Source organism: Eurosta solidaginis, unplaced genomic scaffold, assembly GCF_040869045.1.
Source record: "Eurosta solidaginis isolate ZX-2024a unplaced genomic scaffold, ASM4086904v1 ctg00001068.1, whole genome shotgun sequence".
NCBI classification, from domain to species: domain Eukaryota; kingdom Metazoa; phylum Arthropoda; class Insecta; order Diptera; family Tephritidae; genus Eurosta; species Eurosta solidaginis.
Window position 1 is genome coordinate 40,726 of NW_027136915.1, and position 27,769 is coordinate 68,494.

The 27,769-nt window shown below is 39.3% G+C and overlaps 1 pseudogene; it reads left to right on the plus strand.

Moving 5' to 3' along the window:
* LOC137235775 (sphingomyelin phosphodiesterase 4-like) lies at nucleotides 1–5,394 on the plus strand (annotated as a pseudogene).
* Nucleotides 5,395–27,769: the final 22,375 nt, after the last annotated feature.

Below are 27,769 nucleotides of genomic sequence, written 5' to 3' on the forward strand. Positions count from 1 at the left end.
ATGGCGTTTTATAATGAAAATCTTAGTAATCGTATATTGAAGTTATTAAATAATCCCATAACGGACCGATGTGTGCAATTGACACAATTGTTTGAACGCTGTAGCTTGCGTGAACTACAATATATATTACCGGTAATTATCCAGTCCGTGTTTGGCATTGGAAGTGGTGGACTTGGTTGGGGTCTGCGTGCCACTATAACAGAAAATTCACCAATGTGCTTCGATATATTACACGAATTTATTTATAATTTTTTTTTTTTGTGGGGCCAATGCTGCGCCTATGCTATCGACTACTTAATGAAGCAATTAAATTTGATTTTAATTTAAAGCTCTTGCCTAACAAAGTCAGTGTAATGCTACAATGAGGCCAATACTCACTCTTCTATGCTGATCTCGTCAACATTGATCTCTTTCGGCGACAAGTCACCCCGCTCATATTGAACGCGCGTACGCACGCACGTATACAATGAATGTACCACAACTGTCTACTTTTTCCTGACGGCTGAAAACCTTTGCACATTCGTACCCGACAATCCAGATGCGATCGTATTTTTTTTTGCGATCATATACCCGACAAATATTTGTAAATCGGTTGAGGCGCTCGTAGTTGTGAGCCGCCGCGACATTGCTGGCGCACGAAATCAGTATTACATTTTTTCTTGTAGATACTTGGCTACGCTATGACACTGATGAGGCAAGGGATCTACCTAACAGAGAATTTATACGTGTCGTGAGCATACTCGTTAATCATGTACAAGGCTTTGCCAACTCAATGCACATGGATCGTACACCCATGGCCATCCTACGAAAGTTAGCCCATCCAATGATAAAAGCCCGTATTTATCCATTTCTAAAAGTATTATTGGACGATGGCCACTGGATAGCTCACTTTCAGTTGTGTTAGAACTTCGGCTAAAATATATACAGCCTTGGCGTTATGTGTTCGATGAATAAAAATAAAAAAATAATAGCGCAACTCCTAAAGGATCTAAGAATATGAATCCTAGCGACAGCGGCAGTGAAGTGGCAGTAAGTCAGCGATTTAGTACATTCATAGCTGAGAATTTAGTTATATATTCGCAAGTATTTGTGTACATATTGCCACGTTTTGAACTTTTAGATTTTACGTCATTCAGAAACGTGATAATGTTGCATCGCTTGGTGAAGGTCTTCAATCAGCCTAAGCTTCCTAATATGTTATGTCAGGCAGAACAGGCGTATATTTGCCAACTTGCCATCGGTTCACCGCGAAAACATGCAGTATAATTCAGGTACGGTAAAGGTGAATGGGATGGTGTTTATCAAGAAGAAAGTTATACACCATTATTTGGTCCACTTGTAAAATATGAAATAGACCAAGTAATTAAAACAGTATGCACACCACGTTTATACAAGAAATCGATAATATACGAAATGATGTTGTACAATTGCGTAAACACATATACGGAAAATATTTGCTAGTGTTTTTGAAGATGTTTCACCAGCAGAATTGAAATTGCAAGAAATTGGCAAGGTACCAGATATAATCCATTTGGCTGTGCGTACATTATTTATTATGTTTGATGCGCGTCTGCCAGAAATAACATTGGAGCAAATGCATGATAACCATAGTCCACCGTTAGCTTTTCTGCTTACGATAGTAGTAATTATTTGGATATTACAAAAGTAACACCAATGCAGATGCAAAGTAATTTAGCGACGTCTCGTTTCCACCGTCGTTCTACAGCGGCCATCAATGCTTCATAACAGTTTCGTTCGCCCTCTGGAATGGTTTGTAAAATCTCAGCTACAGGCCCTTTCAATGCCATGAACAGTGCAGCAACGTTATCTTCAGCATTCCAGTTGTCCACTGTTGCGGTCTTATCAAATTGTAGCTTAACTTAAAGGATGGTGTTTTTAACTTTGGATTACTCGCTGAAACAGCCGGGCGATTAAATTGCAATTCCTGTATACGACCTGTCAAAGCATCCACTTTTGCCTCGAATTTTTTCTCAAACTGCAATAGTTTTGTATCTTGTGCCTCCAGCTTCGATGATACCCTTATCTACTGCGCCTCCAGCTGCGAGGATATGCTTGTGCTTTCAACTGTTCAGCCAACTGAGATGTCATATTTGTCTTCTGTTCTTCCAGTTGAGTTTCCATCTTCTTTGATGTTATGCGTGTCTCCTGCGATTCGAGATGTTATATTTGTCTTTTGTACTTCGAGCTGTGCTGACATATTTGTGGATATTTGTGATGAAATTTCTGTTATGCGTGTTTCCTGGGTTTCCATTTTTACCGATATCTGTGATAACATAGCCAATATCGCATTATTCTCGCCGCTTACGACTGGACTCGTACTTCCGTTCTTCTCTTCAATTTTTGTTGTTGTCTCGTCCCCATCAAGATGGAAGACATCATCGTCCACATTAATTCCTTCCGACTCCATAGCGTCTCGTCGCCGTGCTTGAAGTTCGATCTTATTGCCGGTTGTATTCAATCCACGGGCTTCCAACTTTTTTTTAAGTTGCTGTATCTTTAATTCACTTAACTTTGCCATTTCCAAGTTGTATTCGAAGTCTTCGGAATTTATTCAACAATTCCTCCTCTGACACTAATTGGAACGAATTTTCTGAAATTCTTCTTATTTACAACCTTCTGCTAACGTTCGTATCGCTAAACTGTTGAATAAATAAATAAATAAAAAATATATCTAATATTCAATAATGCAAAATGGCCTTTATTAAAGTAAATAACACACAATAACACTGATACGTCACAACTAATAGCTTGCTTAAATCAAACTGATTGCCGCGCCTCCACTGTCGCTGCTTTTATACTGTGCGGCTTCCTCGTTGACATATTTCTATGCGCTTCTATTTCCAGAACTTACTAGTTAGTTATCAGCTATAAAATTACTCAGCTGTAACTACAGATGCACGATTTTATAGCTTCTCTCATTGCATACTTTCGGGAGTATCTCAGATATATGCATGTGGTTTTGCGTTGCTTCTCCGCTTCGGGTATTTACATATGTGTAGACATATTGATTCATTCGTTTATGTAGATACAAGTGACTGTCTGCTTTATTGTTGTTGTGACTTCATTTACTTAGCATCAGACTAGTGATGTGAGTATCACTTAGTGTCACTAATATTCGTCACAATATATACTATACAACAAAAACGTCTACTGTTCTTGCAAATAATGGTTCGGCTGCGCCTACCAATGTGCTCTCGGCAGTTACCAACTTGGGTGATTATCACAATTCGGACGATCTCACTGTGAGTATTGATACTGATGCTGGTATTTCTTTGCGTTTTCCCACTGCTACTGCTGCTGTGCTGCCGCCCTCTCTCTCTGCTAAGCCAGCTGCTATTGTTGGTTCCAATAAGTCGATAAAAGTTGTTGCTAATACGAATGGTCTTTTGGATATTTCTTCGCCTTCAATTCGTGCTAATGCTGAAAATCCTCATACATCATCTGCTACTGTTGCTGGTCGAACGCCGTCGCGCTCAACTGTTGATGAATCTTCGTATGTAAACGGTGAGTGGACGAAGGTATTGAATACAAAGAATAAAAAATTACCAAAAAGCAAATGATTACCACCCAATCGTAAGCAATTAAGTATTGCTGGTTTGAATTCAAATACTGATTTGGAGGTGGCTGGCCGTATGAAATGGTTACATCCATCCTCGTTTTTGCCTTCTGTTTCTGCCGACAATATTATTGACTATATCGTCAAAAATGCAGCTATTGAGAAGAAACATATTATGTGCTATGCATTAGTTAAGCAAAATACACCACCTAATATCGGTAGAAAATCTAATTTTAAGCTAGGTGTTGCTATTTAATTTTTTTATAAATTGTTTTCGGCTGATCTTTGGCCCGCAAATGTAAAGGTACACCCTACACCCAACAACAAAATCCCAAGTAACTACCGGGAATTTTAATGGATTGAATGTTTACTTTCAAAATGTATCCGGTATGCAAACGAAATCAGTAAATGTTCGCGCTGTTAGCTCGCGTCTTGATTATGACGTATTTATCTTTGTTGAGACCTGGCTTAATTCAAATTGTTTTGATGAGGAATTTTTTGATGCCAACCTATATAATGTTTATCGTAAGGATACAGATATGACAAAAGCGGGTTTAGCAAGAGGTGGTGGTGTCCTCATCGCGGTTCAACGTAAATAGCAAGCTTATTTAGTATCATTTGAGAATGATGATTCTCTAATTTATCAATCGTGCGTTTCTGTAAAGAGTACATCAACACATGGATCATTATTTTTTGCGGTTTCATATATTCCGCCAAATAGTGGAGATTTTGTCTATCGTCTACATGCTGACAATATTGCATCTATAGTCGTAAATAAGTTAAGTGATAATCAAATATGTATCTTGGGTAGGCCCGTAGCTAGGGGAGGCCATTGTGGGGCAATGATCTACCTTAAAATTAGAATGCCCTACCTTAAAAAGGCCAACAAGTGAGATGAATTATTATAATAAAATTTTTTTTCATAGTTTGAGATAAAAAATTATTGTGGTTGCAGTGTATGGTAATCAGACCATCGAATTTTTGTTGTTTGGTTAAAGGCATGATTCATTCGGCACTTTTCTGACAAAAACTAATCTCACTGTGAGCGAACAACACCAAAATCGCGGAATTTATTTCTAAGGCTATGTGCTAATCTAAAACATTTTACTCGATGGAGAATTCAGAAAAATCTTATCCACGCTACAACCTGCAGACGCAGCTTTGCAAGCACGGAGCGCTGGATTGAAAGTGAAATAAGAAAACTGAGATCAAATCAAATGTATTTATTATACATTTTGGAAGAAGCTAAGTCTTTAACAAGCAACGACTCCGGCAATCAGAAATTAGGGCACAGAGGCATTTAAGATAACCGAATCGGATGGATGACTATTTCATTACGACCCCTCCTCTTTCACCACCAGAGAAAATGTAGAAGAGAACGACGAGCCATTTAAGTCTGAGTATTTCGAAACTTGGGACATACTAATTTTTAAATTACGAAGGTTTTCGTACAATGATGATCTAATCAGTTCGATTGCAAGTCTCGATTAGTTGGATATAGATAAAATGGAGCCACTGAAAAATTTGGGTAAGTTTCAAAATATTTCATTATCAAGATAATTCGTCTTTTTTCAATTTTGAATAAGTTTTCAGGTCTAAAAATTCCATCAAGGGAAGAGGCTAGTGTGGTTAAGGCTTACTTGAGTCGTAACGAAGATAAAATGGAAGATACACTGCAAGTTTTGTACAGGCAACGAGGGGCGTTTAAAGACACATATGAACTTTTTGCATCTGTAGCCACCATAGGATGTAGTATTGCAGTGTGCGAATCAACCTTTTCAACACTAACTGCAATCAATAGGCCTCAAAGGCTGTGAATGGGTCACGAGAGAATGGCTGGTATGATATTTCTCGCCTTTGAGAAAAAGAGAACAAAATCGGTTGATATGAACGAAGTTCTTCGCATTTTTAATAACATGGCGAACCGCAGGATTCAGCTGTTTTGAATGCTTTTACTATGTTTATTAGAAGAATGGTACTTTTGGTCGTATCTATTTACTCGTATCGCCCGACAGCACTCACTCGAGCTTAGACGTGGATCTCCACATTTAAGTCTGGAAACTCAACCATCTTGTTGGCTTATTCTCAATGAGTATTGCTTATGTACTGTCACAATAATTATGTGTAAACAAATAGGTATTAAATGTATGTCACTGACCTAGAGATAAGTGATACACATGCTGATTGATTTTGGAAGCCGTGCCTCGATATCATTTACTTCCGCCCTACCTTAAACCAACGCTGCCCTACCTTAAATTTAAGTCTAGCTACGGCCCTAATCTTGGGTGACTTTAACCTACGTAATGTTAGTTGGTCTGGTGGCTTTTCAAGATCAGGTCTTGCACCATTGAACGTTAACTCTGGTCATGAATCTTATTTCATTGATAGTCTTTTAAGTCTGAATTTGGTACAAGTCAATAGTTTTGTAAACAAGTTGGATAAAACTCTAGATCTAATTTTTATTAGTGATAAATTGATATTCAATATAGCTGAATGCCTTTCTCCAATATCATCTTGCGATAAGCACCATGTGCCTTTGATCGTTACTTTTAAATTTTATGAATTCTCGTCATGGGTTCCTGAAGAAAAAGTATCTTTTAATTTCGCAGCTTGCGATTATGACAAAATCGACGCTTCTTTAATGGATTACGACTGGGATATTCTATCATCTTGCCCTGATGCTTCTAGTTGCTATCATACTTTTAAAACTATAATGTCCGACTTTGTTTTAAAAAATATTCCGGCTGTAAAGAAAAGGCCTTACAAACTTCCGTGGTATTATATTAACTTGAAAAAGTTAAAGAACCTAAGAAAAAATTCTTTAAGAAATTTAAATTATCTGGTAATCAAACCTATTTTTTCAAATATCAACAATACTCCAAAGATTTCTATTGTTTAGATACATTTTTGTACAGAACTATATTCTTGGAATGGAGAAGAATATTAAATCAAATCCAAAAGCCTTCTGGCAGTTTATTAAGTCTAAAAAGTCGAACTCTTCGGCTGTATTTTACAATAAGCAGTTTGCTAGCACCTCATTTAAGGTGGCCAATTGGTTTGCAGATTTTTTATACTCAGTTGAGCAGAGCTCACAGAGTATATTAACTTTGATTGGATAACGGTTGGTTGTACAGGTATAAAGGAATCGATATAGATATAGACTTCCATACATCAAAATCATCAGTATTGAGATAAAATTTGATTGAGACATGTCCGTCCGTCTGTCCGTCCGTCTGCCCGTTAAACCGATAACTTGAGTAAATTTTGAAGTATCTTGATGAAATTTGGTATGTAGGTTCCTAGGCACTCATTTCAGATCGTTACTTAAAATTGACGATATCGGACTATAACCACGACCACTTTTTCAATATCGAAAATTTCGAAAAACCGAAAAAGTGCGATAATTCATTACCAAAGACGGATAAAGCAATGAAACTTGGTAGGTGAGTTGAACTTATGATGGAGAATAGAAAAGTAGTAAAATTTTGGACAATGGGCGTGGCACCGCCTACTTTTAAAAGAAGGTAATTTAAAAGTTTTGCAAGCTGTAATTTCGCAGTCGTTGAAATATCATGATGAAATTTGGCAGAAACGTTACTCCTATTACTATATGTATGATTAATAAAAATTAGCAAAATCGTAAAACGACCACGCCCACTTAAAAAAAATTTAGTATCTTTACAGTACATAAGTAAATTATGTCAACATTCAACTCCAGTAATGATATGGTGCAAAAAAATACAAAAATAAAAGAGTCGAACAAACATTTACCAATCCTTGTGAAATTTGGCAGGGGCTTAGATTCTAGGACGGTAACTGTTTTCTGTGAAAAGGGCGAAATCGGTTGAAGCCACGCCCAGTTTTTATACACAGTCGGCCGTCTGTCCTTCCGCTCGGCCGTTAACACGATAACTTGAGCAAAAATCGATATATCTTTACTAAACTCAGTTCACGTACTTATCTGAACTCACTTTGTATTGGTACAAAAAATGTCGGAAATTCGACTATGACCACGCCCACTTTTTCGATATCGAAAATTACGAAAAACAAGTAAGGAAGGCTAAGTTCGGGTGTAACTAAACATTACATACACAGTTGAGAGCTATGGAGACAAAATAAGGAAAAATCAACTCGTAGTAAAATGAACATAGGGTAACCCTGGAATGTGTTTGTATGACATGTGTATCAAATGGAAGGTATTGAAGAGTATTTTAAGAGGGAGTGGGCCACAGTTCTATAGATGGACGCCATTTAGGGATACCGCCATAACGGTGGACCAGGGCTGACTCTAGAATTTGTTTGTACGATATGGGTATCAAATGAAAGGTGTTAATGAGTATTTTAAAAGGGAGTGGGCCTAAGTTCTATGGGTGGACGCCTTTTCGAGATATCGCCATAAAGGTGGACCAGGGGTGTCTTTAGAATTTGTTTGTACGTTATGGGTATAAAATGAAAGGTGTTAATGGGTATTTTAAAAGGGCGTGGGCCTTAGTTCTATAGGTGGACGCCTTTTCGAGATATAGCCATAAAGGTGGACCAGGGGTGACTCTAGAATTTGTTTGTACGATATGGGTATCAAATGTAAAGTGTTAATGAGTATTTTAAAAAGGAGTGGGCCTTAGTTCTATAGATGGACGCCATTTCGGAATATCGTTATAAAGGTGGACCAGGGTTGACTCTAGAATGCTTTTGTACAATATGGGTATTAAACGAAAGGTGTTTGTTCGGAGCAGCAGCTGACACCTAAGGGAACACACCTTCGAATGAGTGTGTGTTGACAGTTGTCAAGAAAAACATATGGGCGAGCGAGAGCTATTCGTTTTTCCTTTTTCGTGACACTAGCAAGCACAATTTTTTGGTTTATATAATATCTCGCGGCTAATCATTTTTTGTGAAACCAAAATCTCATATACATTTATTTAAACTATAATAAAGTCTGTAAATACATGCAGTGTTCAAATATTAAAAAGTTCATTTGGTTTTTGTTCATTTGGATTTGCTAAACATCAAAGGTTTGCGTTTTTTGTTTTTTTGGATGCATTTTGGAGTGTGAGCGTGCAACCCAACAAGCACACATTCATATCATCGGAATCCATAAGCTGAAAAAAGGCTTGCAGCTCAACATTATTTGGTGACCCCGACGTGATAAAGTTATTTCATTTTTTGGTTCTGGCGAATATTTCTCGTGCACATGCATATTTGGAGTTTTTTGTAGCATGGCATTTAACTGTTAGAACTGTAACTTCCAGTAAATAACCAGCCTGTGTCGTACATAACTACAAATCGAATTTATATACATACGTTTTTCTTTCTCGCAAATCATATACATACTTGAATAGTACTGCTACCAAAAACAACATCGGCTTGCATTTTGTTTTTCAATTCGTAAATTTTTTGCGCAAGTCATTTTCTCTACTCAGAAGCATAAAAATGGCTGGTGATTCTTCCAATGGGGGAGATCCTGCAGCGGTATCTCCTGATCGAGTTACCTTCTTAAAATTAAAAACTATGGCTATTTTTAATCGTCTCTTGCGTATAGAGGCAGATATTAACAGTGATAAGCTGCAAAACATGGATGAATATGCACTATCGGCAATGATCGAATCATTGGGCGAATTAAAGTCAACATTCTCAGCAGCGCATAATAGTCTTGAGGAACTAGATGTCGAAAGCTTGAACAGTGATTTACCATACAAGTTTGATGATAAGCTAGTAAACCTCAAAGCAACTTTACAACGAGAAATTAGTAAGCGTAGCGTATCTCAACATTGTTCAACACTCAAGATGAATACCAACGATTCGCAGTCAATTATCGTAAATGCAAATCGCTCTCGGTTACCTTTGCTCACATTGCCAAAATTCAGTGGGGTCTACACCGAGTGGACCAATTTCTTTTCTATGTTCACTTCTGTTATTGACAAGGATGCTGACCTCACACAAGTTGACAAGTTGCAGCACTTGCGTTCCTGTCTGAGTGGTGCAGCGTTAGACACCATCAGATCACTGGAAATAAATGAAGCCAATTACAAAATTGCATTAGATTTACTACGTAAACGTTTTGATAATAAAAGACTTATATTTCAGGCACACATCAGAGAGATATTCGGGCTGGACAAGGTAGAGGTAAATAAGTTGCGTGAGCTAACGGACAAGGTCACATCACATATACGAGCGTTACAAACACTTGGATCACGGGAGCAAATAGCAGATTGCGTCATCGTACATCTAATATTGTAAAGACTAGACAAGGTAACTCAAGCCAAATGGGAAGAACATTCGTCAAGCAACGAACTGCCTTCGTGGGACCAGCTGGCTTCATTTTTAGAAAAACGATGTCGAACCTTAGAGAATGTGGAGCATGCGATGCAAATGCACAAGGGTCAAGTCAACCGAACCGAAAAACCTGTAAGTACAAATCAAAGAAAATCATTTATAGTTTCGAATGCTTCGACAGTAAGGTGCATGTTTTGCGATAGCTCAGAGCATCAAATTCAACATTGTCAACGTTTTACAAATTTATCGCCAAATCTTCGGCAAAGGGAGGCTAAAAAGCTTGCGCTTTGCCTCAATTGTCTTAGGAAAGGCCACCAACTGAAAGATTGCAAATCTGGTTCTTGTAAGACCTGCCAATCGAGGCACCACACCCTTCTGCACTTTGATCGCATACCCACATCTACGAATCAATTGCCAGCTTCTCAATCTATCAGTTCGCAGTCAAACGCGATGGTGGCAACTTCCTCTGTCCTTGTCCCGCCCTTCCAGCAAGGTCTCGTTCTGATGCTGTGCTTCTAGCTACTGCCATCATACTCGTAAAAAATCATGCCGGAACCTTCGTGCCCTGTCGTGCTCTTTTGGACTCGGGCTCTCAGCTTAATTTTGTTACCAATCGCCTTGCAAATCAGCTTCAGCTTCGTAGAATGAAATGCTCGGCAGCAGTTTCGGGCATTGGAGATGCCAACTTTTTGACAGAAGGATGTTCTGTTGATATTGACCTGAAGTCGCGGACTTCAGAATTCGTAACGCAAATCACTGCTGTTGTCGTGAAAACAATTACAGATAACCAACCTAGTTTTTCTTTGAATACTGCGGACTGGAACGTCCCAACCAATATTCCACTGGCTGATCCTAATTTCAACATACCGCAGCGTATTGAGTTGCTCATCGGAGCCAATCTCTTTTTCGAACTGCTTTGCGTTGGGCAAATCCATCTAGCTTCGGGATTGCCAGTGCTTCAAAAGACTCTCTTCGGATGGGTTTTGTCAGGAGGTGCGCAGCATAATTCAAAACTTTCGTCTTTCGTCGTAAATCAAAAAAAAATTAGCGACATCGAACCAAACAATCGATTGGATGATTTGGTACGTTGTTTTTGGGAAGTAGAATACATTGCTGAGCCGATATCTAAAACTACAAAGAAGGAGCTCGATTGTCCGATTTTTCACAACACTTTTCGCGCTTACCTTCGGGCGAATATTCGGTTCGCTTGCCAACGAAGCTTGATCCGCAGTTCTTAGGTGACTCATATATGCAGGCTAAACGGCGATTTGAAACTCTTGAACGCAAACTACTTCGGAACCCTGATGTTATGGAAAACTATCGCGCCTTCATGAAAGAATACCTCGCTTTGAGGCACATGTCATTAGTCCCCACGGCAGCTGTGGATGAGTGTAAATACTTTCTTCCACATCACTGCGTCTTCAAAGAAGATAGGTCTACAACGAAGCTTAGAGTTGTATTTGACGGCTCAGCTGCTACAACCTCGGACTTATCATTGAATGATATCCTTATGGCAGGACCAACAATTCAGCCTAAATTATTCAACATCCTCATTAGATTTCGTTCGTTTTCTGTAGCGCTTACTGGCGATATCTGTAAAATGTATCGCTGTGTCAAGGTATCGCCACCTGACAACCTGCTCCAATGCATTCTGTGGCGGGACTCCCCAGGGGGTGAGCTTAGCGTTTATAAACTAAACACCGTTACTTATGGAACCAAGCCAGCCGCCTTTCTTGCCATTCGGGCAATGCATCAGCTTGCTGAGGACGAATCCTCATCATTCCCTCTGGGCGCTCAAATCGTTACGCGGGACTTCTACGTTGATGACCTAATATCTGGTGGGAACACGGTAGAAGAAGCTATCGAAATCAGGAAGCAAACAACAAATCTCCTCTCTCGAGGCAATTTTCGCTTGTGTAAGTGGTGTTCTAATAATCCGGACGTTTTGCATGATATTCCTGATGCGGACCGCGAAAGTTTTTTGAAATTCGATGACAGCAGCAACATTACAAAGGCATTGGGTCTTGCATGGGATCCGCTCAAGGATAATTTTTTATTTGCTTTCACTCCCCTAATCACACCTGGAAAACATTCGAAGCGTTCTGTATTGTCCACCATAGCTCGCTGTTACGACCCGCTTGGGCTCATTGGCCCGACCTTGACCAAAGCGAAAATTATATTGCAGCGAATGTGGAGGGACAAACTTGATTGGGATGAGAGCCTACCACAATTTCTTGATACAGCTTGGTCTACATTCTGCACAGCCTTTTCAGAAATTCATTGTTTGACATTCCCACGCTACATTGGAACTGCACACGAAATTCACGCATTTTGTGAGGCCAGCCTTGATGCATACGGCGCTTGCTTTTACGTACGCTCAATAATTGATGATAAATTTCAAGTTCAGTTATTATGTTCAAAAGCTCGCGTTGCACCGTTGAAGACGCTCACTGTACCAAAACTTGAACTCTGTGCTGCTGATTTACTGGCTCAGCTAGCGGCCGAAATAGCTAAAATTAAGCTTTTCGATTGTCCTTATTATTGTTGGTCCGATTCAACTGTGGTGTTGTCATGGTTACGTGAAGAGCCCTCCAAATTCAACGTATTCGAGCTAATCGTATTTGTACCATACAGCAGCGTACAAAGGGAATGCTGTTTGGATGGAGTTAGTGAAGGATCTTTCAACAAGTGCCTTTCTCGACGCTTTAAAACGTTTTGTTGCTACTCGCGGTACACCAAGCTGCATTTGGTCCGACAACGCGACTAATTTTGTCGGTGCTAACAACGAGCTGAAAGACTTACGGCGCTTATTCCTTAGTGAAAGGCATCAGAAAGATGTTTACCCGCACTGCCTTAATAATGGAATCGATTGGCGATTCATACCACCCCGTTCGCCGCACTTCGGGAGGTTATGGGAGGCCGCAGTGAAGATGGCCAAACAGCATTTGTATCGCACAATAGGATCTGCACTTCTTGGCTTCGATGAATTACGCACCTTAGTATGCGAAATTTCTGCAGTAATCAACTCTCGTCCTCTAGTGCCAATTTCCGAAAATCCGAACGATCTCGACGTATTGACACCAGGCCATTTTCTTATTGGTGGTCCTTTCGCAGCTCTCCCAATACCTGACCTTACGCCCCTAAATTATAATCGACTTGATAGTTGGCAGCGCGTTACCTATCTACAACAAATATTTTGGAAGAGGTGGAGTGAAGAATATCTGAGTCTTCTCCAGCAGCGCGCCAAGTGGCGCACTCCACACACCAACATTCAAATAAACGATATTGTGTGCATCAAGGATGAAAACTCTCCACCCCTAAAATGGCCTCTCGGCCGTGTAACTGACGTAATCACTGGGAAGGATGGTGCGGTGAGAGTTGCCATTCTACGTACATCTGCAGGTATCGTGCTTCGAGCAGTAAATAAGCTGTGCATCCTTCCAGTAAGAGAGTGTGTTGAAAGCACTAATGTTTCAACGGTGGGAGGATGTTCGGAGCAGCAGCTGACACCTAAGGGAACACACCTTCGAATGAGTGTGGGTTGACAGTTGTCAAGAAAAACATATGGGCGAGCGAGAGCTATTCGTTTTTCCTTTTTCGTGACACCAGCAAGCACAATTTTTTGGTTTATATAATATCTCGCGGCTAATCATTTTTTGTGAAACCAAAATCTCATATACATTTATTTAAACTATAATAAAGTCTGTAAATACATGCAGTGTTCAAATATTAAAAAGTTCATTTGGTTTTTGTTCATTTGGATTTGCTAAACATCAAAGGTTTGCGTTTTTTGTTTTTTTGGATGCATTTTGGAGTGTGAGCGTGCAACTCAACAAGCACACATTCATATCATCGGAATCCATAAGCTGCAAAAAGGCTTGCAGCTCAACAGTGTTAATAAGTAGTTTAAAAGGGTATGGGCCTTAGTTCTATGGATGGATGCATTTTCGGGATATCGCCATAAACGTGGACCAGGGGTGACTCTAGAATGCGTTTTTACAATTAGGGTATCAAATGAAAGGTGCTAATGAGTATTTTAAAAGGGAGTGGGCCTTAGTTCTATGGGTGAACGCCTTTTCGAGATATCGCCATAACGGTGGACCAGGGGTGACTCTAGAATTTATTTGTACAATATGGGTATCAAATGAAAGGTGTTAATGATTATTTTAAAAGGGAGTGGGCCTTAGTTCTACGGGTGGACTTCTTTTCGAGATATCGCCATAAAGGTGGACCAGGGGTGACTCTAAAATTTATTTGTACGATATGGCTATCAAATGAAAGGTGTTAATGATTATTTTAAAAGGGAGTGGGTCTTATTTCTATAGGTGGACGCCTTTTCGAGATATCGCCATAAACGTGGACCAGGGGTGACTCTAGAATGCGTTTGTACAATTAGGGTATCAAATGAAAGGTGTTAATGAGTATTTTAAAAGGGAGTGGGCCTTAGTTCTATGGGTGGACGCCTTTTCGAGATATCGCCATAAAGGTGGACCAGGGGTGACTCTAGAATTTATTTGTACAATATGGGTATCAGATGAAAGGTGTTAATGATTATTTTAAAAGGGAGTGCGCCTTAGTTCTATGGGTGGACGCTTTTTCGGGATATCGCCATAAAGGTGTACCAGGGGTCACTCTAGAATTTATTTGTACGATATGGGTATCAAATGAAAGGTGTTAATGATTATTTTAAAAAGGAGTGGGTCTTAGTTCTATAGGTGGACGCCTTTTCGATATATCGCCATAAAGGTGGACCGAGGGTGACTATAGAATGTTTTTGTACGATATGGGTGTCAAATTAAAGGTATTAATGAGGGTTTTAAAAGGGAGTGGTGGTAGTTGTATAGGTGGTCGCCTTTTCGAGATATCGGCATAAAGGTGAACCAGGGGTGACTCTAGAATGCGTTTGTACAATACGGGTATGAAACGAAAGGTGTTAATGAGTGTTTTAAAAGGGATTGGGCCTTAGTTCTATGGGTGGACGCCTTTTCGAGATATCGCCATAAAGGTGGACCAGGGCTGACTTTAGAATTTGTTTGTACGATATGGGTATCAAATGAAAGGTATTAATAAGTATTTTAAAAGGGAGTGGGCCTTAGTTCTATAGGTGGACGCCTTTTCGAGATATCACCATATAGATGGACCAGGGGTGACTCTAGGATTTGTTTGTGCGATATGGGTATCAAGCGAAAGTTGATAATGAGTATTTTAAAAGAGAGTGGGCCTTAGTTATAGACTTCCATATATCAAAATCATCAGTATTGAGAAAAAATTTGATTGAGCCATGTCCGTCCGTCTGTCCGTCCGTCTGTCCGTTAACACGATAACTTGAGTAAATTTTGAGGTATCTTGATGAAATTTGGTATGTAGGTTCCTAGGCACTCATTTCAGATCGTTATTTAAAATGAACGATATCAGACTATAACCACGCCCACTTTTTCAATATCGAAAATTTCGAAAAACCGAAAAGGTGCGATAATTCATTACCAAAGACGGATAAAGCGATGAAACTTGGTTGGTGAGTTGAACTTATGATGGAGAATAGAAAAGTTTTTGGACAATTGGCGTGGCACCGCCCAATTTTAAAAGAAGAAACGTTACTCCTATTACTATATGTATGATTAATAAAAATTAGCAAAATCGGAGAACGACCACGCCCACTTAAAAAAAATTTTTTTAATTCAAATTTTAACAAAAAATTTAGTATCTTTACAGTATATAAGTAAATTATGTCAACATTCAACTTCAGTAATGATATGGTGCAAAAAAATACAAAAATAAAAGAATCGAACAAACATTTACCAATCCTTGTGAAATTTGGCAGGGGCTTAGATTCTAGGACGGTAACTGTTTTCTGTGAAAATGGCGAAATCGGTGGAAGCCACGCCCAGTTTTTATACACAGTAGACCGTCTGTCCTTCCGCTCGGCCGTTAACACGATAAATTGAGCAAATATCGATATATCTTTACTAAACTCAGTTCACGTACTTATCTGAACTCACTTTGTATTGGTACAAAAAATGTCGGAAATCCGACTATGACCACGCCCACTTTTTCGATATCGAAAATTACGAAATACAATTAAGGAAGGCTAAGTTCGGGTGTAACTGAACATTACATACTCAGTTGAGAGCTATGGAGACAAAATAAGGAAAAATCACCTCGTAGTAAAATGAACATAGGGTAACTCTAGAATGTGTTTGTATGGCATGTGTATCAAATGGAAGGTATTAAAGAGTATTTTAAGAGGGAGTGGGCCACAGTTCTATAGGGATATCGCCATAACGGTGGACCAGGGCTGACTCTAGAATTTGTTTGTACGATATGGGTATCAAATGAAAGGTGTTGATGAGTATTTTAAAAGGGAGTGGGCCTAAGTTCTATAGGTGGACGCCTTTATGAGATATCGCCATAAAGGTGGACCAGGGGTGACTCTAGAATATGTTTGTACGATATGGGTATCAAATGAAAGGTGTTAATGAGTATTTTAAAAGGGAGTGGGCCTTAGTTGTATGGGTGGAGGCCTTTTCGAGACATCGCCATAAACATGGACCAGGGGTGACTCTAGAATGCGTTTGTACAATATGAGTCTCAAACGAAAGGTGTTAATGAGTATTTTAAAAGGGAGTGCGCCTTAGTTATATGGGTGGACGCCTTTTCGAGATATCGCCATAAAGGTGGACCAGGGGTGACTCTAGAATTTATTTGTACGATATGGGTATCAAATGAAAGGTGTTAATGATTATTTTAAAAGCAAGTGGGTCTTAGTTCTATAGGTGGACGCCTTTTCGAGATATCGCCATAAAGGTGGACCAGGGGTGACTCTAGAATTTGTTTGTACGATATGGGTATCAAATGTAAAGTGTTAATGAGTATTTTAAAAGGGAGTGGGCCTTAGTTCTATAGGTGGACGCCATTTCGGAATATCGTTATAAAGGTGCACCAGAGTTGACTCTAGAATGCTTTTGTACAATATGGGTATGAAATGAAAGGTGTTAATGAGTATTTTAAAAGGGAGTGGGCCTTAGTTGTATGGGTGGAGGCCTTTTCGAGATATCGCAATAAACATGGACCAGGGGTGACTCTAGAATGCGTTTGTACAATATGAGTCTCAAACGAAAGGTGTTAATGAGTATTTTAAAAGGGAGTGCGCCTTAGTTATATGGGTGGACGCCTTTTCGAGATATCGCCATAAAGGTGGACCAGGGGTGACTCTAGAATTTATTTGTACGATATGGGTATCAAATGAAAGGTGTTAATGATTATTTTAAAAGCAAGTGGGTCTTAGTTCTATAGGTGGACGCCTTTTCGAGATATCGCCATAAAGGTGGACCAGGGGTGACTCTAGAATTTGTTTGTACGATATGGGTATCAAATGTAAAGTGTTAATGAGTATTTTAAAAGGGAGTGGGTCTTAGTTCTATAGGTGGACGCCTTTTCGGGATATCGCCATAAACGTGGACCAGGGGTGACTCTAGAATGCGTTTATACAATTAGGGTATCAAATGAAAGGTGTTAATGAGTATTTTAAAAGGGAGTGGGCCTTAGTTCTATGGGTGAACGCCTTTTTGAGATATCGCCATAAAGGTGGACCAGGGGTGACTCTAGAATTTATTTGTACAATATGGGTATCAAATGAAAGTTGTTAATGATTAATTTAAAAGGGAGTGGGCCTTAGTTCTATGGGTGGACGCCTTTTCGAGATATCGCCATAAAAGTGGACCAGGGGTGACTCTAGAATTTATTTGTACGATATGGGTATCAAATGAAAGGTGTTAATGATTATTTTAAAAGGGATAGTTCTATAGGTGAACGCCTTTTCGAAATATCGCCATAAACGTGGACCAGGGGTGACTCTAGAATGCGTTTGTACAATTAGGGTATCAAATGAAAGGTGTTAGTGAGTATTTTAAAAGGGAGTGGGCCTTAGTTCTATGGGTGGACGCCTTTTCGAGATATCGCTATAAAGGTGGACCAGGGGTGACTCTAGAATTTATTTGTACAATATGGGTATCAAATGAAAGGTGTTAATGATTATTTTAAAAGGGAGTGGGCCTTAGTTCTATGGGTGGACGCCTTTTCGTGATATCGCCATAAAGGTGGACCAGGGGTGACTCTAGAATTTATTTGTACGATATGGGTATCAAATGAAAGGTGTTAATGATTATTTTAAAAGGTAGTGGGTCTTAGTTCTATAGGTGGACGCCTTTTCGAGATATCGCCATAAAGGTGGACCAAGGTTGACTCTAGAATGTGTTTGTACAATATGGGTATGAAACGAAAGGTGTTAATGAGTATTTTAAAAGGGAGTGGGCCTTAGTTCTATGGGTGGACGCCTTTTCGAGATAGCGCCATAAAGGTGGACCAGGGGTGACTCTAGAATTTATTTGTACGATATGGGTATCAAATGAAAGGTGTTAATGATTATTTTAAAAGGAAGTGGGTCTTAGTTCTATAGGTGGACGCCTTTTCGAGATATCGCCATAAAGGTGGACCAAGGTTGACTCTAGAATGTGTTTGTACAATATGGGTATGAAACGAAAGGTGTTAATGAGTATTTTAAAAGGGAGTGGGCCTTAGTTCTATGGGTGGACGCCTTTTCGAGATATCTCCATAGGTGACCAGGGGTGACTCTAGAAAATAAGCCCTTCTACTTAATATGGTAGGTGTCACACCCATTTTACAAAGTTGTTTTCTAAAGTTATATTTTGCGTCAATAGACCAATCCAATTACCATATTTCATCCTTTTTTTCGTATTTGGTATATTATTATGGCATTTTTTTTAATTTTTAGTAATTTTCGATATCGAAAAAGTGGGTGTGGTCATAGTTGGATTTCGGCCATTTTTTACACCAATATAAAGTGAGTTCAGATAAGTACGTGAACTGTGTTTAGTAGAGATATATCGATTTGCTCAAGTTATCGTGTTAACGGCCGAGCGGAAGGACAGACGGTCGACTGTGTGTAAAAACTAGGCGTGGACTAGGTGGACGCCTTTTCGAGATATCGCCATAAAGGTGGACCAGGGGTGACTCTAGAATTGTTTTGTACGATATGGGTGTCAAATGAAAGGTGTTAAAGAGTATTTTAAAAGGGAATGGGCCTTAAATATATAAGTGGACGCCTTTTCGAAATATCGCCATAAACGTGGACCAGGGGTGACTCTAGAATGCGTTTGTACAATATGGGTATCAAACGAAAGGTGTTGATGAGTATTTTAAAACGGTGTGGGCCTTAGTTCTATGGGTGGGCGCCTTTTCGAGATATCGCCATAAAGGTGGACCAGGGCTTACTTTAGAATTTATTAATAAGTATTTTAAAAGGTAGTGGGCCTTAGTTCTATAGGTGGACGCCTTTTCGAGATATCGTCATAAAGGTGGACCAGGGGTGACTCTAGGATTTGTTTGTACGATATGGGTATCAAACGAAAGTTGATAATGAGTATTTTAAAAGGGAGTGGGCCTTAGTTCTATAGGTGGACGCCTTTTCGAGATATCGCCATAAAGGTGGACCAGGGGTGACTCTATAATGTGTTTGTACGATATGGGTATCCAATTAAAGGTAGTAATGAGGGTTTTAAAAGGGAGTGGTGGTAGTTGTATATGTGAAGGCGTTTTCGAGATATCGAACAAAATGTGGACCAGGGTGAGCCAGAACATCATATGTCGCGTACCGCTAATTTATTTATATATGTAATACCACGAACAGTTATCCTTCCAAGATTCCAACGGCTTTTGATTTCGCCCTGCAAAACTTTTTCATTTTCTTCTACTTAATATGGTAGGTGTCACACCCATTTTACAAAGTTGTTTTCTAAAGTTATATTTTGCGTCAATAGACCAATCCAATTACCATATTTCATCCTTTTTTTTCGTATTTGGTATATTATTATGGCATTTTTTTTCATTTTTAGTAATTTTCGATATCGAAAAAGTGGGTGTGGTCATAGTTGGATTTCGGCCATTTTTTACACCAATATAAAGTGAGTTCAGATAAGTACGTGAACTGTGTTTAGTAGAGATATATCGATTTTTGCTCAAGTTATCGTGTTAACGGCCGAGCGGAAGGACAGACGGTCGACTGTGTGTAAAAACTAGGCGTAGCTTCAACCGATTTCGCCCTATTTCACAGAAAACAGTTACCGTCCTTACTCTGTGAGCTCTGCTCAACTGAGTATAATGAAAACAAGTAAGGAAGGTTAAGTTCGGGTGTAACCGAACATTACATACTCAGTTGATTGCTATGGTGACAACATAAGGGAAAATAACCATGTAGGAAAATGAACCGAGGGTAATCCTGGAATGTGTTTGTATGACATGTGTATCAAATGAAAGGTATTAAAGAGTATTTTATGAGGGAGTGGGCCATAGTTCTATAGGTGGACGCCATTTAGGCATATCGCCATAAAGGTGGATCAGTTTTGACTCTAAAATTTGTTTGTACGATATGGGTATCAAATGAAAGGTGTTAATGAGTATTTTAAAAGGGAGTGAGATATTGCCAGAAAGGTGGACCAGGGGTGACCCTAGAATTTGTTTGTACGATAGGGGTATCAAATGAAAGGGGTTAATGAACATTTTAAAAGGGGTGGGCCTTAGTTCTATAGGTGGATTCGAGATTTCGCCATAAAGGTGGACCAGGGGTGACTCTAGAATGTGTTTGTACGATATGGGTATCAAATTAAAGGTAATAATGAGGGTTTTAAAAGGGAGTGGTGGTAGTTGTATAGGTGGTCGCCTTTTCGAGATATCGGCATAAAGGTGGACCAGAGGTGACTCTAGAATGCGTTTTTATATTATGGCTATCAAACGAAAGGTGTTAATGAGTATTTTAAAAGGGCCTGGGCCTTAGTTCTATAGGTGGACGACTTTTCGAGATATCGCAATAAAGGTGGACCAGGGGTGACTCTGGAATATGTTTGTACGATATGGGTATAAAATTAAAGGTATTAATCAAGGTTTTAAAAGGGAGTGGTGGTAGCTGTATAGGTGGTCGCCTTTCCGAGATATCGGCATAAAGGTGGACCAGGAGTGACTCTAGAATGCGTTTTTAAAATATGGGTATCAAACGAAATGTGTTAATGAGTATTTTAAAAGGGCGTGGGGCTTATTTTATAGGTGGACACCTTTTCCAGATATCGCCATAAAGGTGGACCAGGGGTGACTCTAGAATTTGTTTGTACGATATGGGTATCAAATGAAAGGTGTTAATGAGTATTTTAAAAGGGAGTGATCCTTAGTTCCATAGGTGGGGTTAGTTCTATAGGTGGACGCCTTTTCGATATATCGCCATAAAATTTGACCAAGGGTGACTATAGAATGTGTTTGTACGATAGGGGTGTCAAATTAAAGGTATTAATAAGGGGTTTAAAAGGGAGTGGTGGTAGTTGTATAGGTGGTCGCCTTTTCGAGATATCGGCATAAAGGTGGAGCAGGGGTGACTCTAGAATGCGTTTGTACAATATGGGTATCAAACGAAAGGTGTTAATGAGTATTTTATAAAGGTGGACCAGGCGTGACTCTGGAATATGTTTGTACGATATGGGTATCAAAAAAGGTTTTAATGAGTGTTTTAAAAGGGCGTGGGGTTAGTTCTATAGGTGGACGCCTTTTCGATATATCGCCATAAAGGTGGACCAAGGGTGACTATAGAATGCGTTTGTACGATATGGGTATCAAATTAAAGGTATTAATGAGGCTTTTAAAAGGGAGTGGTGGTAGTTGTATATGTGAAGGCGTATTCCAAATATCGACCAAAATGTGGACCAAGGTGAAGTGGGTCTTAGTTCTATAGGTGGACGCCTTTTCGAGATATCGCCATAAAGGTGGACCAGGGGTGACTCTAGAATTTGGTTGTACGATATGGGTGTCAAATTAAAGGTGTTAATGAGTATTTTAAAAGGGAGTGAGCCTTAGTTCTATAGGTGGAGGCCTTTTCGCAATATAGTTATAAAGGTGGACCAGGGTTGACTCTAGAATGCTTTTGTATATTATGGTTATCAAACGAAAGGTGCTAATAAGTATTTTAAAAGGGAATGGGCCTTAGTTCTATGGGTGGGCGCCTTTTCGATATATTGCTATAAAGGTGGACCAGGAGTGACTCTAGAATGCTTTTGTACAATATGGGTATCAAATGAAAGGTGTTAATGAGTATTTTAAAAGGGCGTGGGCCTTAGTTGTATAGGTGGACGCCTTTTCGATATATTGCTATAAAGGTGGACCAGGAGTGACTCTAGAATGCTTTTGTACAATATGGGTATCAAACGAAAGGTGTTAATAAGTATTTTAAAAGGGAATGGGCCTTAGTTCTATGGGTGGACGCCTTTTCGGGATATCAACATAAACGTGGCCAGTGGTGACTCTAGAATGCCTTGGTACAATATGGATATCAAATGAAAAGTGTTAATGAGTATTTTAAAAGGGAGTGGGCCTTAGTTCTATAGGTGGACGCCTTTTCGAGATATCGCCATAAAGGTGGACCAGGGGTGACTCTAGAATGCGTTTGTACAATATGGGTATCAAATAAAAGGTGTTAATGAGTATTTTAAAAGGGCGTGGGCCTTAGTTCTATAGGTGGACGCCTTTTCGAGATATCGCCATAAAGGTGGACCAGGGTTGATTTTAGAATGCGTTTGTGCAATATGGGTGTGAAACGAAAGGTGTTAATGAGTATTTTAAAAGGGAGTGGGCCTTAGTCTATGGGTGGACGCCTTTTCGAGGTATCGCCATAAAGAAGGGACCAGGGTTGACTTTAGAATGCGTTTGTGCAATATGGGTTCTATAGGTGGAGTAGAGTCACCCCTGGTCCACCTTTATGGCGATATCTCGAAAAGGCATCCACCCATAGAACTAAGGCCCACTCCCTTTTAAAATACTCATTAACACTTTTCGTTTCACACCCATATTGCACAAACGCATTCTAGAATCACCCCTGGTTTACCTTTATGCCGATATCTCGAAAAGGCGTCCTCCTATAGAACTAAGGCCCACTCCCTTTTAAAATACTCATTAACACCTTTCGTTTCACACCCATATTGCACAAACGCATTCTAAAGTCAACCCTGGTCCACCTTTATGGCGATATCTCGAAAAGGTGTCCACCCATAGAACTAAGGCCCACTCCCTTTTAAAATACTCATTAACACCTTTCGTTTCACACCCATATTGCACAAACGCATTCTAAAGTCAACCCTGGTCCACCTTTATGGCGATATCTCGAAAAGGTGTCCACCTATAGAACTAAGCCCACGCCCTTTTAAAATACTCATTAACACCTTTCATTTGATACCCATATAATACAAACAAATTCTAGAGTCACCCCTGGTCCACCTTTATAGCGATATCTCGAAAAGGCGTCCACCCATAGAACTAGGGCCCACTCCCTTTTAAAACACTCATTATCACCTTTCGTTTGATACCCATATTGTCCAAACGCATTCTAGAGTCAACCTTGGTCCACCTTTATAACGATATCTCACGTCCATCTATAGAACTAAGTCCCACTCCCTTTTAACTCATTAAAACCTTTCATTTGACACCCATATCGTACAAACAAATTCTAGAGTCACCCCTGGTCCACCTATATAGCGATATCTCGAAAAGGCGTCCACCCATAGGACTAAGGCCCACTTCCTTTTAAAATACTCATTAACACCTTTCGTTTCACACCCATATTCCACAAACGCATTATAGAGTCACCCCTGGTCTACCTTTATGGCGATATCTCCAAAAGGCGTCCACCTATAGAACTAAGGCCCACTCCCTTTTAAAATACTCATTAACACCTTTCATTTAATACCCATATCGTACAAACAAATTCTAGAGTCACCCCTGGTCCATCTTTATGGCGATATCTCGAAAAGGAGTCCACCCATAGAACTAAGGCCCACTCCCTTTTAAAATACTCATTAACACCTTTCGTTTCACACCCATATTGTTCAAACGCATTCTAGAGTCACCCCTGGTCCACCTTGATGGTGATATCTCGAAAGGGCGTCCACCCACAGAACTAAGGTCCACTCCCTTTTAAAATACCCATCGACATCTTTCATTTGATACCCATATCGTACAAACAAATTCTAGAGTCACCCCTGGTCCACCTTTATGAAGATTTCTCGAAAAGGCGACCACCTATAGAACTAAGCCCACGTCCTTTTAAAATACTCATTAGCACCTTTCGTTTGATACCCATATTGTCCAAACGCATTCTAGAGTCAACCCTGGTCCACCTTTATAACGATATCTCACGTCCATCTATAGAACTAAGTCCCACTCCCTTTTAACTCATTAACACCTTTCATTTGACACCCATATCGTACAAACAAATTCTAGAGTCACCCCTGGTCCACCTTTATAGCGATATCTCGAAAAGGCGTCCACCCATAGAACTAGGGCCCACTCCCTTTTAAAACACTCATTATCACCTTTCGTTTGATACCCATATTGTCCAAACGCATTCTAGAGTCAACCCTGGTCCACCTTTATAACGATATCTCACGTCCATCTATAGAACTAAGTCCCACTCCCTTTTAACTCATTAACACCTTTCATTTGACACCCATATCGTACAAACAAATTCTAGAGTCACCCCTGGTCCACCTTTATAGCGATATCTCGAAAAGGCGTCCACCCATAGAACTAGGGCCCACTCCCTTTTAAAACACTCATTATCACCTTTCGTTTGATACCCATATTGTCCAAACGCATTCTAGAGTCAACCTTGGTCCACCTTTATAACGATATCTCACGTCCATCTATAGAACTAAGTCCCACTCCCTTTTAACTCATTAACACCTTTCATTTGACATCCATATCGTACAAACAAATTCTAGAGTCACCCCTGGTCCACCTATATAGCGATATCTCGAAAAGGCGTCCACCCATAGGACTAAGGCCCACTTCCTTTTAAAATACTCATTAACACCTTTCGTTTCACACCCATATTCCACAAACGCATTATAGAGTCAACCCTGGTCTACCTTTATGGCGATATCTCCAAAAGGCGTCCACCTATAGAACTAAGGCCCACTCCCTTTTAAAATACTCATTAACACCTTTCATTTAATACCCATATCGTACAAACAAATTCTAGAGTCACCCCTGGTCCATCTTTATGGCGATATCCCGAAAAGGAGTCCACCTATAGAACTAAGGCCCACTCCCTTTTAAAATACTCATTAACACCTTTCGTTTCACACCCATATTGTTCAAACGCATTCTAGAGTCACCCCTGGTCCACCTTGATGGTGATATCTCGAAAGGGCGTCCACCCACAGAACTAAGGTCCACTCCCTTTTAAAATACCCATCGACATCTTTCATTTGATACCCATATCGTACAAACAAATTCTAGAGTCACCCCTGGTCCACCTTTATGAAGATTTCTCGAAAAGGCGACCACCTATAGAACTAAGCCCACGTCCTTTTAAAATACTCATTAGCACCTTTCATTTGATACCCATATCGTACAAACAAATTTTAGAGTCAGCCAGGGCTGATATCCCTAAATGGTGTCCATCTACACAACTATGGCCCACTCCCTCTTAAAATACTCTTTAATACCTTCCATTTGATACACATGTCAAACAAACACATTCCAGGGTTACCCTAGGTTCATTTTCCTACATGGTGATTTTCCCTTATTTTGTCTCCATAGCTCTCAGCTGAGTATGTAATGTTCGGTTACACCCGAACTTAGCCTTACTTACTTGTTCAGTTCAAATTTTGTTGTTGACGATGACAATCTTCCGCCTAGCTTGAACTAAAACTGCGAATCTTCTTTCAGTTTTGGTTCTCTTAGCCTCTCTTCTAAAGATGTTATTACTTAAACTTAAACTTAAATCATCTGCGAAAACGGACTCTGATGGACTTTCAGTTCTACTATTGAACAATTGTCCTGCATTAGTTGTGCCTTTAAAACTAATTTTCAATTTGTCATTGTCAACTGGATTTTTCGTTGATGATTGGAAATTTACTTCTATTAGTCCTATTCTTAAATGAGGCTGTAAGAAAGATGTCTGTAATTATAGACCCATTTCAAAGCTTTCTACGGTTTCGAAGGTTTTTGAAACTATCGTTAAGGATAAAATGTACTTTGTATGTAAGAGTCTGATTTCGCTAAACCAGCATGGCTTTGTCTCAAACCGATCTACCGTTTTGAATCTCGCAGTATTCAGTGAGTATTGTATTGCATCTTTCTCTTCGGGACTTCAAGTTGACTGCGTTTACTCTGATTTCTCAAAAGCTTTCGATAAAGTTTCACATTCCTATTGATCTATAAGCTTTCTCGTTTAGGATTTAATGTGGTGTTTTTGAAATGGATCCAGTCTTATTTATGTAACAGGAATTGTGTGGTAACAGTTGACGGCACTTCTTCTCAACCATTCTTTGCCTGTTCTGGGGTTCCTCAAGGAAGTATACTAGGCCCATTACTCTTTGTTTTGTTTATTAATGATACAAGCAGTTGCTTAAGTTTTGCTGAGGTCTTACTCTATGCCGATGATTTAAAGTATTTTCGAAAATTGCAAAACCGGATGATGCTGTTAAGCTTCATAAAGACATTGATAGCTTAGAAGTATGGTGCTTTAATTCTCGGCTTTCTTTAAATATCAAAAAGTGTTTTAAAGTCACTTATGCAAAAACTCGTAATATCTTGCCGACATCTTATCACATTTCCCATTCACTGTTACGTTTGGATGACATTAAAGATCATGGTGTAATTTTTTCTAGTAACTTCTCTTTCAATAGACATATTAGTCACATTATTTCGAAAGCTTATTCGGTATTAGGATCTGTTAAGCGCAATAGTTCAAATTTCTGTGACCCTTATTCTCTCAAGTTGTTGTGGCCGGCGTTTGTTCGTTCTAATTTGGAATACGCTGCTTTTATATGGAGGCCAAGTCACAAAAAACACGTTAATAGGATTGGACGGGTCCAAAAAGATTTTCTCAAATATGCTTTACATTCTTTGAATTTTGATGAAACAATTCCATCTTATGAATCTCGCCTGATTTTGATCAATTTAAAAACTTTGGAAGCCAGACGAGCGGTTCTCTCGCTTTCTTTTGTTCATAATATTATCAGTGGCGTTATTGACTGCTCTTTTCTTTTGGAGAAAATTAATTTTAACATACCTCAGCGTAATCTTCTAGCTTTCTACCTTTTTATGGCGTTAATTGTAGAACTGATTATTCGCGTAATGCTCCTCTTGTGCGAGCCCTGATTGAATTTAATTTCATCTCGAGTTCTATCCAATTTGATTTTTCACTTTCGAAAAGTATTTTTTCTAAGATTCTAAATACTATATTCTACGTGTTTAGTCTTAGTTTTTATTTTTCATTGTTAATTGTTATTAGTCTGTAAGAAACTTTTGTTCATAGACTAACTAAATAAATAAATAAATAAATATATACCACCATATATATACTATATATACCACCGATCTTTATGATTTTTTCAGACAACAATATATGCTATATACGTAAGCATTCGTTGAAATTTGAAGCCTCTAGCTCTTAAATTAGGGCAGTAATTACTAACAGTTTCTTATCTGAACAATCAGTTGTGGGGATACTATATATACGACCGATCTCATTAACTTTTTCAAACAACAATATGTTCAATATACGAAAGTATATGGTGAAGTTTGAAGCTTCAATCTGATAAACTGAGGAAGATATGACAAACATCCCCTTTTTCTGAAAAGTCGGTTGTATGGAGGATATATGCTACAGTGGTCCGATCCGGCCGGTTAGGACAAATGTCTAATCGGACACCCAAATACACCCGCTCACCAAATTTTATCAATATATCTCAAAAAATTGAGGGACTAATTTGCATACAAACAGACAGACGGGCAGACGGACAGACGAACATGGCTAAATCAACTCAGCTCTTAATCCTGATTATTTCGGTATTCTTAATG